Source organism: Arachis ipaensis, chromosome B1, assembly GCF_059453495.1.
Source record: "Arachis ipaensis isolate K30076 ecotype BB chromosome B1, ASM5945349v1, whole genome shotgun sequence".
Lineage (NCBI taxonomy): Eukaryota > Viridiplantae > Streptophyta > Magnoliopsida > Fabales > Fabaceae > Arachis > Arachis ipaensis.
In genome coordinates, this window is record NC_142436.1 from 108,854,102 (window position 1) to 108,866,476 (window position 12,375).

The 12,375-nt window shown below is 37.9% G+C and overlaps 1 non-coding gene across 1 annotated transcript; it reads right to left on the reverse strand.

Annotated features, from left to right (window-relative positions):
* Nucleotides 1-2,346: 2,346 nt before the first annotated feature.
* On the reverse strand, nt 2,347-2,454 carry LOC148577863 (small nucleolar RNA R71). The gene has a single exon (XR_015904705.1). It is a non-coding gene; the product is annotated as a small nucleolar RNA R71 (small nucleolar RNA).
* Nucleotides 2,455-12,375: the final 9,921 nt, after the last annotated feature.

Here is a 12,375-nt window from a genome sequence, read left to right on the forward strand (position 1 = left end):
ATTTTGTTGCTCAGATTAGGTAATTTTCTTTTTGTTTTATTTTCAAAAATTTTTCAAAAAAAAATTTTCTTTCAAAAATTTCTCATCTGTTTTCGAAAATTATTCTAAAATTTTTTAAGAATGAATTCTAGTGTTTCATAAAGCATGTTGAAACCTGACTGGCTGTAAAGCCACGTCTAAATTCATTTAGACTGGGGCTTCCAACCCAACATTATCAAGAGCAAGCTAGTTGTTGCTGATCCACCTGCTGCTGTTCCTGATCCACTTAATTTACATGCTAAAGCTTGACTGGCTATTAAGCCATGTCTAACCCTCAGATTGGAGCTTTAGACTAAGAATGTAAGATTCCTGGAATTCATATTAAAAATTTTGGAATCCTTATTTTTCTTTTTCAAATTAATTTTCAAAAAATACCAAAAAAAATTAAAAAAAAATCAAAAATATTTTGTGTTTCTTGTTTGAGTCTTGAGTCAGATTTTAAGTTTGGTGTCAATTGCATACTCATCTTGCATTTTTCGAAAATTGCATTCATGCATTGCATTCATCATGATCTTCAAGTTGTTCTTGGTAAGTCTTCTTGTTTGATCTTGATGTTTTCTTGTTTTGTGTCTTTTCTTGTTTTTCATGTGCATTTTTTAATTCTTAGTGCCTAAGCAAGTTTGGTGTCTTGCATGTTTTCTTTGCATTAAAAATTTTTTAAAAATATGTTCTTGATGTTCATCATGATCTTCATAGTGTTCTTGGTGTTCATCTTGACATTCATAGCATTCTTGCATGCATTCATTGTTTTGATCCAAAATTTTCATGCATTGCATCATTTTCATGTTTTTCTCTCTCATCATAAAAATTCAAAAATCAAAAAAATATCTTTCCCTTTTTCTTCTCATAAATTCGAAAATTTGAGTTGACTTTTTCAAAACTTTTTAAAAATTTAGTTGTTTCTTATGAGTCAAATCAAATTTTCAATTTAAAAATCTTATCTTTTTCAAAAATCAAATCTTTTTCATTTTTCTTATTTATTTTCGAAAATTATAAAAATATTTTTCAAAAATCTTTTTCTATCTTTATCTCCTAATTTTCGAAAATAACATCATCAATTAATGTTTTGATTCAAAAATTTCAAGTTTGTTACTTACTTGTTAAGAAAGATTCAAACTTTAAGTTCTAGAATCATATCTTGTGATTTCTTATGAATCAAGTCATTAATTGTGATTTTAAAAATCAAATCTTTTTCAAAACTAATTTCAATCATATCTTTTCAAAAATATCTTTTTATCTTATCTTTTTCAAAAATTTGATTTTAAAAATATCTTTTCTAACTTCTTATCTTCTTATCTTTTCAAAATTGATTTTCAAAATTTGTTTCAACTAACCACTTAACTTTTTATTTGATTCTTATCTATAGTAAAACTGCCCAACTAACTTTTTACCTTTAATTTTGAAAATCCCTTCCCTCTTTTTCAAAATTTCTTTTTAAATTAACTAATTATTCTAATTTTTTATTTTAATTTTATTTCATTCCTAATTTTCGAAAATTACTAACCTTTTTTTCAAAAACTATTTTCGAAAATCATTAACTCTTTTTCAAAATTATTTTCGAAATTCTCTTCTCCCTCACCCTGTTCTATTTATTTAATTACTTACTAACACTTCTCTTCATCTCATATCTCTACTCTCCTCACCCTTGTGTTTGGATTCTCCTCACTTCTCTTTCCTTACATTACATTCTTTGCCTCTTCTACTCACACAAAGGAATCTCTATACTGTGACATAGAGGATTCCATATTTTCTTTGTTATTCCCTTCTTTGTCATATGAGCAGGAGCAAGGACAAGAACATTCTTGTTAAAGTAGACCCTGGACCTGAAAGGACTCTGAAGAGGAAACTAAGAGAAGCTAAAATACAACAATCCAGAGATAACCTTACAGAAATTTTTGAATAGGAAGAGGAGATGGCAGCCGAAAATAATAATAATGCAAGGAGGATGCTTGGTGACTTTACTGCACCTAATTCCAATTTACATGGAAGAAGCATCTCCATCCCCACCATTGGAGCAAACAATTTTGAGCTAAAACCTCAATTAGTTTCTCTGATGCAGCAAAACTGCAAGTTCCATGGACTTCCATCTGAAGATCCTTTTCAGTTCTTAACTGAATTTTTGTAGATCTGTGATACTGTTAAGACTAATGGAGTAGATCCTGAAGTCTACAGGCTCATGCTTTTCCCTTTGCTGTAAGAGACAGAGCTAGAATATGGTTGGACTCTCAACCTAAGGATAGCCTAAACTCTTGGGATAAGCTGGTCAAGGCTTTCTTAGCCAAGTTCTTTCCTCCTCAAAAGCTGAGCAAGCTTAGAGTGGATGTTCAAACCTTCAGATAGAAAGAAGGTGAATCCCTCTATGAAGCTTGGGAGAGATACAAGGAACTAACCAAAAAGTGTCCTTCTGACATGCTTTCAGAATGGACCATCTTGGATATATTCTATGATGGTCTGTCTGAATTAGCTAAGATGTCATTGGATACTTCTGCAGGTGGATCCATTCACCTAAAGAAAACGCCTGCAGAAGCTCAAGAACTCATTGACATGGTTGCTAATAACCAGTTCATGTATACTTCTGAGAGGAACTCTGTGAATAATGGGACGCCTATGAAGAAGGGAGTTCTTGAAATTGATACTCTGAATGCTATATTGGCTCAGAATAAAATATTGACTCAGCAAGTCAATATGATTTCTCAGAGTCTGAATGGAATGCAAGCTGCATCCAACAGTACTCAAGAGGCATCTTCTGGAGAAGAAGCCTATGATCCTGAGAACCCTGCAATAGCAGAGGTAAATTACATGAGTGAACCCTATGGAAACACCTATAACCCCTCATGGAGAAATCACCCAAATCTCTCATGGAAGGATCAACAAAAGCCTCAACAAGGCTTTAATAATGGTGGAAGAAACAGGTTTAGCAATAGCAAGCCTTTTCCATCATCCACTCAGCAACAGACAGAGAACTCTGAACAAAATACTTCTAATTTAGCAAACTTAGTCTCTGATCTATCTAAGGCCACTGTGAGTTTCATGAATGAAAGAAGGTCCTCCATTAGAAATTTGGAGGCACAAGTGGGCCAGCTGAGTAAAAGAGTCACTGAAATCCCTCCTAGTACTCTCCCAAGCAATACAGAAAAAAATCCAAAAGGAGAGTGCAAGGCCATTGATATAACCATCATGGCCGAATCCAAAGAGGAAGGGGAGGACGTGAATCCCAAGGAGGAAGACCTCCTGGGACGTCCAGTGATCAACAAGGAGTTTCCCTTTGAGGAACCAAAGGAATCTGGGGCTCAACTAGAGACCATAGAGATTCCATTAAACCTCCTTATGCCATTCATGAGCTCTGATGAGTATTCCTCTTCTGAAGAGAATGAGGATGTTACTAAGGAGCAAGTACCAAGTACCTTGGTGCAATCATGAAGCTGAATGCCAAATTATTTGGTATTGAGATTTGGGAAGATGAACCTTGTAACGACCCAACTTCTAGCATGTCTAGATCATACTAGAAATCGAATGTTACCAACTTGTTTTTCCTTTTTGTATTATTAATTAATAATATAAGCCTGTACGTTGTTAAAACCCCGCGAATTTTACAAGTAGATTTTTTTTAACAAGAATAATTTAAAGTCGTATACCTTCCATATATCAAGGGATAATTAAACGTTCACATACATAAGACAAAAGATAACAGAATATGGAACAACCTACTATAATATACATCATGTTACAGAAGTGGCTCAGTTATATAAGCATAGAGTTATAGTACAGCACCCCTAAGTCAATGACTCATATAGTATATACATATATGTACATAAGACGCCCCAGGGCCTGGCCTGACCAAAAGCCCCTAAGTTGGCACCCAGGCTAGCCTAACTCTATGATATGCCTATTCCCTCTAATCATGCTAACAAAAGTGAGGGAGACACTCTAATGTACTGAAGTTAGACTAGGCGTCTCAAAAAGTCTTCTCAATCCTGGTCCAGAGTACCTCACGAAAAATCACCGGGCGAATGGTGATGCTCGCCTGCTGGCGCCTCGCCTGGCTCATCGTCATCGCTGTCAGAGGAGATAACTATGAAGTTAGGATCTTCCTCGTCCTCTTCTTCTGCCAGAGTGATAGCAGATGAACCACTGCTGGCCACAGGAACCATAAAAGGATAGCTACCAAACAAAATACAGTCTGGAGAAGGAGGTGGCGCCTCCATGATCTGATCATACTCATGTCCCTGCTGCTCATCAAAGACAGGAGGCTCGATCGGCTCAGGTAAAGGATCAAGTTCGGGTGGCAACACAGGAATACCCCACTCACAAGGACAAAAGGTGCAGGAGGTGCCTCATGGATAAGCTGGGCAGGTATAGGCTCATCAGGTAGAGGAGGTTCAGGTGGAGGAGGATGGTCAGGTGGAGGTGGTATCTGCTCCTCAGGATGAGGTATCCCAGGTCCGCCGGGGTGTAACCAAGATAAAGGAAAGTCATAGGGTGCATCAGGATTAAAGTATGCTGTCCTAATAGGGTACTGGAAAGGTTTACCACGAACTACATAATTACGGATACGAGGTACCGCACAGTAGATGTAATACTCGCCACGCACCGGGTCCTCGTGGATGTACGGTGGATCAATCTCATAGAATAGGACTCCCGTGTCCATCTGTAGAGGTGTAAGGGGTAAGAACTGGGGAGTTCTTAGTAAGGTCGGGGTTTACAGTTAAGTTCATTTATAATGTCCGTGGTCATAGAAGTATAAATAAATGTAGAGTAATATGTACATAACAGCAACATAAACTAACACATGAAAAAGAGAGAAAATAGGAAATAAATGCACATTCACACATTATTATGCAATCACACAGTTATGCTCAAACAAACAAGGAATAGAACAAGAACACAAGAAGATTAGCAATAAATAATGCACAAACAAGTATGCAGCATGTCTGTCCCTACTGCAGGTAATGAGCTCATTTGTCGGTTTCGACCCGCACCCGACGCAATCCGACCCTCCAGGTCAGATAAGGCCTTCCCAGAACTTAATCCCAGATTAAGTACCACATACCCTCTACCAAGTACTCTCGACTTGCAGGGCTGGTATTTGCTCAAATCTCAATATACCGCAGGTATGCGAGTCAGGCCTCTACCAAGCATTCAGCTTGCAGGGCTGGTACTACTCTACCGCAGCCTGTCTGGGAAGCAACATCATAATACGGGCGTCCCCGCACAACATTCACAAGCATTGCCTGAAGGCTCATAATTCACATATAACCATACTCTCCATCACTTAGCAATCATCATAAATCAAGCATTAGAACATCACATAAAGCTCATTTTACAATTCTTTGTTTACTCTGTAAGGTCAGGTACACAGCTATATCACTTTTAACTCCTTTTCTTTTTAACTTAAACACAGGTTTCAAAATCCTGTTTCTTTACCTCATATACCTCTATATCTTCTCTTATACCTTTTCTTAGGTGTTTAGTAAAGGAAATTAGAGAATTCTGGACTCAAATCTGCCTTCCTGAGGCTTTCAGGGAAAACTGTCTTTTTATCAATATTTTATTATTATTAATAAAATAATATATTAATATTTTATTATTAAAATAATAATATTTTATTTAACTTTCAAAAATTGCATTTTGACCCCCGGACTTCTTGGAAATTGCACTTTGACCCCTATAACTTTTAATATTTGCACTTTAACCCCTCAACTTTTGATTAATTAATTTTCAACCCCAAACTTTTTAATAATTGCATTTTGACTCCAAAACTCCTTGAATACACGTTTTCATGTTCTTCCAAAAACCAAAAACATTTTTTTTTCCAAAAGTTCATCAGATTTCTGCTTGATTTTCAGCTAGTTTTTCAATCTTTTCGGAAACCGATTTGAACCCGATTTTTATCAAACCAAAGAGAAACTTTTCAGCCATCAAATACACATCGACTTTCGTTATAACAGCGGCGTGCCATCTTTTGATATGCTTTTATCGTGGCTATCCCCTCTGTAGTTGGAAATTTCATGCATAGATGTGGAGTCGAGACTATTGCGCTGAGTTGATTGAGAGTTGTCCGACCTATTAGAGCATTGTAGGCTGAACTTACGTCGACCACAATGTAGTCTATTTTGAGGGTCCTGGATTGATTCCCTTTTCCGAAGGTTGTGTGTAGCGATACGTATCCCAGTGGTTGTACCGGGGTATCTCCTAGTCCAAACAGACTGTTCGGGTATGCTCTAAGTTCCTTTTCTTCTAAGCCGAGTTTGTCGAAGGCTGTTTTGAATAAGATGTCGGCAGAACTCCCTTGGTCTATTAATGTGCGGTGTAGATTGGCGTTTTCCAGTATGATAGTGATGATCATGGGATCGTCGTGTCCCGAGATGATGCCGGATGCGTCCTCTTTAGTGAATGTTATAGCAGGGATGTCGGGTTTCCTCCTTTTCCTTGACATGATATACTTCTTTGAGATGTCTTTTACGAGATGATTTGGAGATCCCACCTCCTGCGAATCCGCTGTGTATCATGTGGACGTGTCTTTCTAGTGTCCGAGGTGATCGTTCAGTTCATCCGGCGTCTTCGTCCCTTCGTCTCTTTCTTTGGTCCTCATCTCGGGTGGCCAGAAATCGATTTAATTTTCCTTCTCTCACCAATTTTTCTATGATATTTTTTAAGTCAAAGCACTCGTTGGTGGAGTGCCCTCGGACTCGATGGTATTCACAGTATTCATTCCGGTTTCCTCCTCCCCTTTTGCCTTTGAGTGGCCGCGCTGGGGGGATTTTCTCTGTATGACAGACTTCTTTGTATACGTCGACCAGGGATGCCCTGAGAGGAGTGTAAGTATGGTATTTTTTATTTTCTCCCCTTGTCGATCTTCTTTCCTTTTGGATTCCTTGTCTTTATCTCGGTAGGGGGCCCCAGATTTTGAGGTTTATCCCAACCGAGCGTTTTCTTCCATGTTGATGTATTTTTCTGCTCGCTCCTGTACTTCGTCTAAGGAGGTAGGGTACTTCTTTCATATAGATTGGCTAAAAGGTCTCTCTCGTAGGCCATTGATGAGTCCCATGATGGCAGCCTCTGTTGGTAAGCTTTGTATGTCCATGCATGTTTTGTTGAATCTTTCCATGTAGTTACGGAGGCTCTCCCGATCTCCTTGCTTGATCCCTAGTAAACTGGGGGCGTGCTTGGCCTTATCTTTCTGGATGGAGAATCTGGCTAGGAATTTTTTGGCCAAGTCGTCAAAGTTTGAGATGGACTTTGGAGGTAGGTTGTCGAACCATCTGATTGCTGTCTTCATGAGAGTTGTTGGAAAGGCTTTACAGCAAACGGCATCTGAGGCGTCGGTGAGGTACATTCTACTTCTGAAATTACTGAGATGGTGGTTGGGATCTGTGGTGCCATCATACAAAGTCATATCCGGGAGTTTAAAGTCTTTTAGAATTTTGGTTTTCATGATTTCCCTGGTGAATGGGTCTTGCTCTTTGCGTGAATTTTTGTCTAGGGTGGTTCGAGGAGCTTTTGATTTGATATCGGCTTCTAATTGCTGTAGTTTTTCTTCCAATTTTCGACGTCGACGTACCTCTCTTTGTAGATCCTTTCCGATCTCTCGTTGTTGTTAGGTTTCTTTTTCAAGTTGCAACGGCGCCAATGTTTCGAGGGTTACCTGAAACTGGAGGTCGATCTCGGTCGAGATCTTCTGTACTGGTCGGTGCCGACGTGTCTGGCCGGTAAGTGGCGGCCGGAGCCGTCGTGTCCGACTTGTTGATCTAGCTGCACTTCTGATCCTTGGTCACCGGAGGGTGGGGGGTACCTGCAAGAGACTCCGATACTTAAGTTAGCATGGGTATTAAGCAGGTTTATTGTCGAATCAGAGTATGAGTTATACCTGGGTGCTCTAGTGTATTTATAATGGTATAGAGTGACCTTTTTAGATATCTTATCTTTGGGTAAGGTCAGCTTATCTTCAACGGAATCGCCCTTCTCTCTGTAGGCTTGGGTTGCCTTTGGATTGGGCTGTGTCCCTTTGTTTGGGCCTACTTGGGCCTTCCTGTCGATTTGGCCGACCTCTTTTGTAAAGAGGTCAGGTAGTCTGACCTGAAGAGGTCGGTCGCTTTGCCTCCAATCATCCCAGGTCGGATAGCTCGACCCAGGGTATAAACAGTATCATAAAGCTCCCTGGATCTTGAAGCTTCTCTGGTAAGCTCTTCAGAATGACTGCACTGCATTCTTCAGTGAGAAACACTTTTTCAGTTTCTCTCCAATCCTTCTTATGACTTAAGATCTCTTTCATGAACTTAGCATAAGAGGGTATTTGCTCAAGTGCCTTTGCAAACGGAATCTTTATCTCAAGAGTCATGAGATAGTCCGCAAAGCGGGCAAATTGTTTATCTTGTTCCGCTTGGCGGAGTTTCTGAAGATAAGGCATCTTGGCTTTATATTCTTCAACCTTAGTTGCTGCAGGTTTATTCCTTTCAGAGGTGGTTGGAGAAGCCTTCTTAGAGGGGTTACTATCAGCACTTGCAGGTGTCTGATCCCTCATTGGCGTTTGAACTCCATGATTGGGTGCTGGATGGGCGTTTAACGCCAGCTTCCCACCCTTTTCTGGTGTTTGAACGCCAGAATTATTCTTCTCTGGGCTCTTGCTGTCCTCAGAGGGATTTTGGGTAGTGGTTTGGTCATCCTCTGTCAGTTGTTCCTTTCTTGGCTTTCTGCTACTTTGAGCTGATTTATTCAATGTCTTCCCGCTCCTTAATTGGACAGTTTGGCATTCTTCTGTTATCTGTTTAGATAGCTGCTGTCTTGTCTGATTCAATTGTGCTTCCATATTCTTGTTAGCATTTTTAGTGACTTGGAGCATCTCTTTGAATTCTGCAAATTATTTTGTCATAAGGAGTAATTGCTGATTAAGTTCAACAATCTATTCTTGAGGATTAGGGTCAGTAGTTACTACCATAGCCTCTTCTTTTATGGAGGACTCACTGTTTGAGTACAGATGTTGATTTCTAGCAACTGTATCTATGAGTTCTTGAGCCTCTTCAATTGTTTCTCTCATGTGTATAGATCCACCATAGTAGAAGATGTCTAACTGTACCCACTCTGAAAATATTTCAGAGGGGCATTTTTTCAGCATCCCTCTGTACCTCTCCCAGGAATTATAAAGGGATTCATTATCCTCTTGTCTAAAGCCTTGGATGTCCAGCCTTAGCTGTGTCATCCTTTTTGGAGGGTAAAATTGATTCAGGAATTTGTCTGATAACTGTCTCCATGTTTTTATGCTTGCTGTGGGTTGGTTATTTAACCACCTTTTAGCTTGATCTTTTACAGCAAATGGAAACAGTAATAATATGTAGACATCCTGATCCACTTCTTTATTACGTACTGTGTCAGCAATTTGTAAGAACTGTGCCAGAAACTCAGTAGGTTCTTCCTGTGGAAGACCGGAATACTGGAAATTTTGCTGCACCATGATAATGAGCTGAGGATTTAGCTCAAAACTGCTTGCTTTAATGGGAGGTATACAGATGCTACTCCCATATGCAGTTGTAATGGGGTTAGCATATGACCCCAGAGTCTTTCTGGACTGTTCACCTCCACTTATGTCCATGATGGAGAAAAGGGAATTGATATGAATTTTTTTTTTAAATTAAAAGTAACCGAAAAAATAAAACAAAATAAATGAAAAATAAAATAAAAGTTTCGAGACTTAAGAAAAAAAGTAAAAAGATAAATAAATAATTCAAGTGCTAAAATGGCTAATTAATTAAAAAGATTTGAAAAATTCTGGATATGATTTTCGAAAATTAGAAGAAAATGGAATAAAAGCAAATTGAAAACTAAATTAATTAATTAATTAAAAAGATTTTGGAAAAAGTAATCAAAAAGATATGATTGAAAATTATTTTGAAAAAGATATGATTGAGAAGATATGATTGCAATTTATAAAAAAAAAAGATATGATTGAAAAGATATGATTGAAGAAATTAAAAAGATTTGATTTTTGAAAAAGATTTGAAAAGATCAATTTTTGAAATTAGAATTTTGACTTGACTAAAAAAAAGATATGATTTTGAAAATCTCTGACTAAATTAATGCAAAATTTCGAAATTTATGAGTAAAATAGGGAAAGGATATTTTTTTATTTTTGAATTTTAATGCGGAAAGAGAAAAATAACAAAATGACACTAAACTTAGAAATTTTAGATCAAAACACAGAGAACAAACAAGAAAACTTTGAATGTCAAGATGAACACCAAGAACACTTTGAAGATCAAGATGAACACCAAGAACAAATTTTTGAAAAATTTTTAAATAAATAAAAGCACAAGGGACACCAAACTTAAAATTTTTAGAAAATAAAACACAAATTTTCGAGAATTTAAAGGAAAACACAAAGAAGACACCAAACTTAGAATTTTTAAAGATTAAGAAAGGACTAGGAACAAGAAAATTCGAAAAATTAAAAGGAAATAAAAGCATTCAATTGACACCAAACTTAAAATATGAAACTAAACTCAAATAAAAGACTCTAAACCAGCAAAAATAAATTATTCCTAATCTAAGCAACAAGATAAACCGTCAGTTGTCCAAACTCGAACAATCCCCAGCAACGGCACCAAAAACTTGGTGCACGAAATTACAATCACACTTTTGCAACTCCGCACAACTAACTAGCAAGTGCACTGGGTCGTCCAAGTAATACCTTACGTGAGTAAGGGTCGATCCCACGGAGATTGTCGGCTTGAAGCAAGCTATGGTTATCTTGTAACTCTTAGTCAGGATATCAATAATTCTCAGATTTAATTGTAAAAAGTAAAAGAACATGAAATAAATACTTGTTATGCAGTAATGAAGAACATGTTGAGGTTTTGGAGATGCTTTGTCTTCTGAATCTCTACTTTTCTACTATCTTCTTCTTCATGCACGCAAGGCTCCTTCCATGGCAAACTTTATGTTGGGCATCACCGTTGTCAATGGATACTTCCCGTCCTCTCAGTGAAAATGTTCCAAATGTGCTGTCACCGCACGGCTAATCATCTGTCGGTTCTCGATCATGTCGGAATAGGATCCATTGATCCTTTTGTGTTTGTCACTACGCCCAACACTCGCGAGTTTGAAACTCGTCACAGTCATCCCTTCCAGATCTTACTCAGAATACCACAGACAAGGTTTAGACGTTCCGGATATCAGGAATGACTGCCAATAATTCTAGCCTATACCACGAAGGTTCCAATCTTAGATTAGAAACTCAAGAGATACACATTCAAGCTTGATTGCATGTAGAACGGAGGTGGTTGTCAGGCACGCGTTCATAGGTGAGAATGATGATTATTGTCACGGATCATCACATTCATCAGGTTGAAGTGCGAATGAATATCTTAGAACAGAAGCAAGCGTGATAGAATGGAAAACAGTAGTAATTGCATTAATTCATGAAGAACGACAGAGCTCCTCACCCCCAATAATGGGGTTTAGAGACTCATGCCGTAGAAGATACAATATGAAACGTGTAAAGTGTCATGAGGTACAAGATGAATCACTAAAAGTAGTTTTTATAGTAAACTGGTGACTTAGGGTTACAGAAAATGAGTAAGCTAGGGTGTTTAGTGTAAAAATCCACTTCCGGGGCCCACTTGGTGTGTGCTTGGGCTGAGCATTGAAGCTTTCATGTGTAGAGACTTTTCTTGGAGTTAAACGCCAGCTTTTGTGCCAGTTTGGGCATTTAACTCCAGCTTTTGTGCCAGTTCTGGAGTTAAACGCCAGAATTCTTGAGCTGACTTGGAACGCCTGTTTGGGCCATCAAATCTCGGGCAAAGTATGAACTATTATATATTGTTGGAAAGCCCAGGATGTCTACTTTCCAACGCAATTGAGAGCGCGCCAATTGGGCTTCTGTACCTCCAGAAAATCCACTTCGAGTGCAGGGAGGTCAAAATCCAACAGCATCTGCAGTCCTTTTTCAGCCTCTGAATCAGATTTTTGCTCAGATCCCTCAATTTCAGCCAGAAAATACCTGAAATCACAGAAAAACACACAAACTCATAGTAAAGTCCAGAAAAGTGATTTTTATTTAAAAACTAATAAAAGCATAATAAAAACTAACTAAAATATACTAAAAACATACTAAAAATAATGCCAAAAAGCGTATAAATTATCCGCTCATCAGTGACCACATCCTTCTTGTCACAATGGCAATGACGATACTTGGAAGGACCTAAGACGAATTTTAATATTTTAAAAAATTATACAATTATTCATTTTAAATAATAATTTAATTACAAAATAACTCAACTATGGTTACTATAATGACTAATTAAAATGTGATAAATTATAAGAGGTAACTTACATGTTATTTGG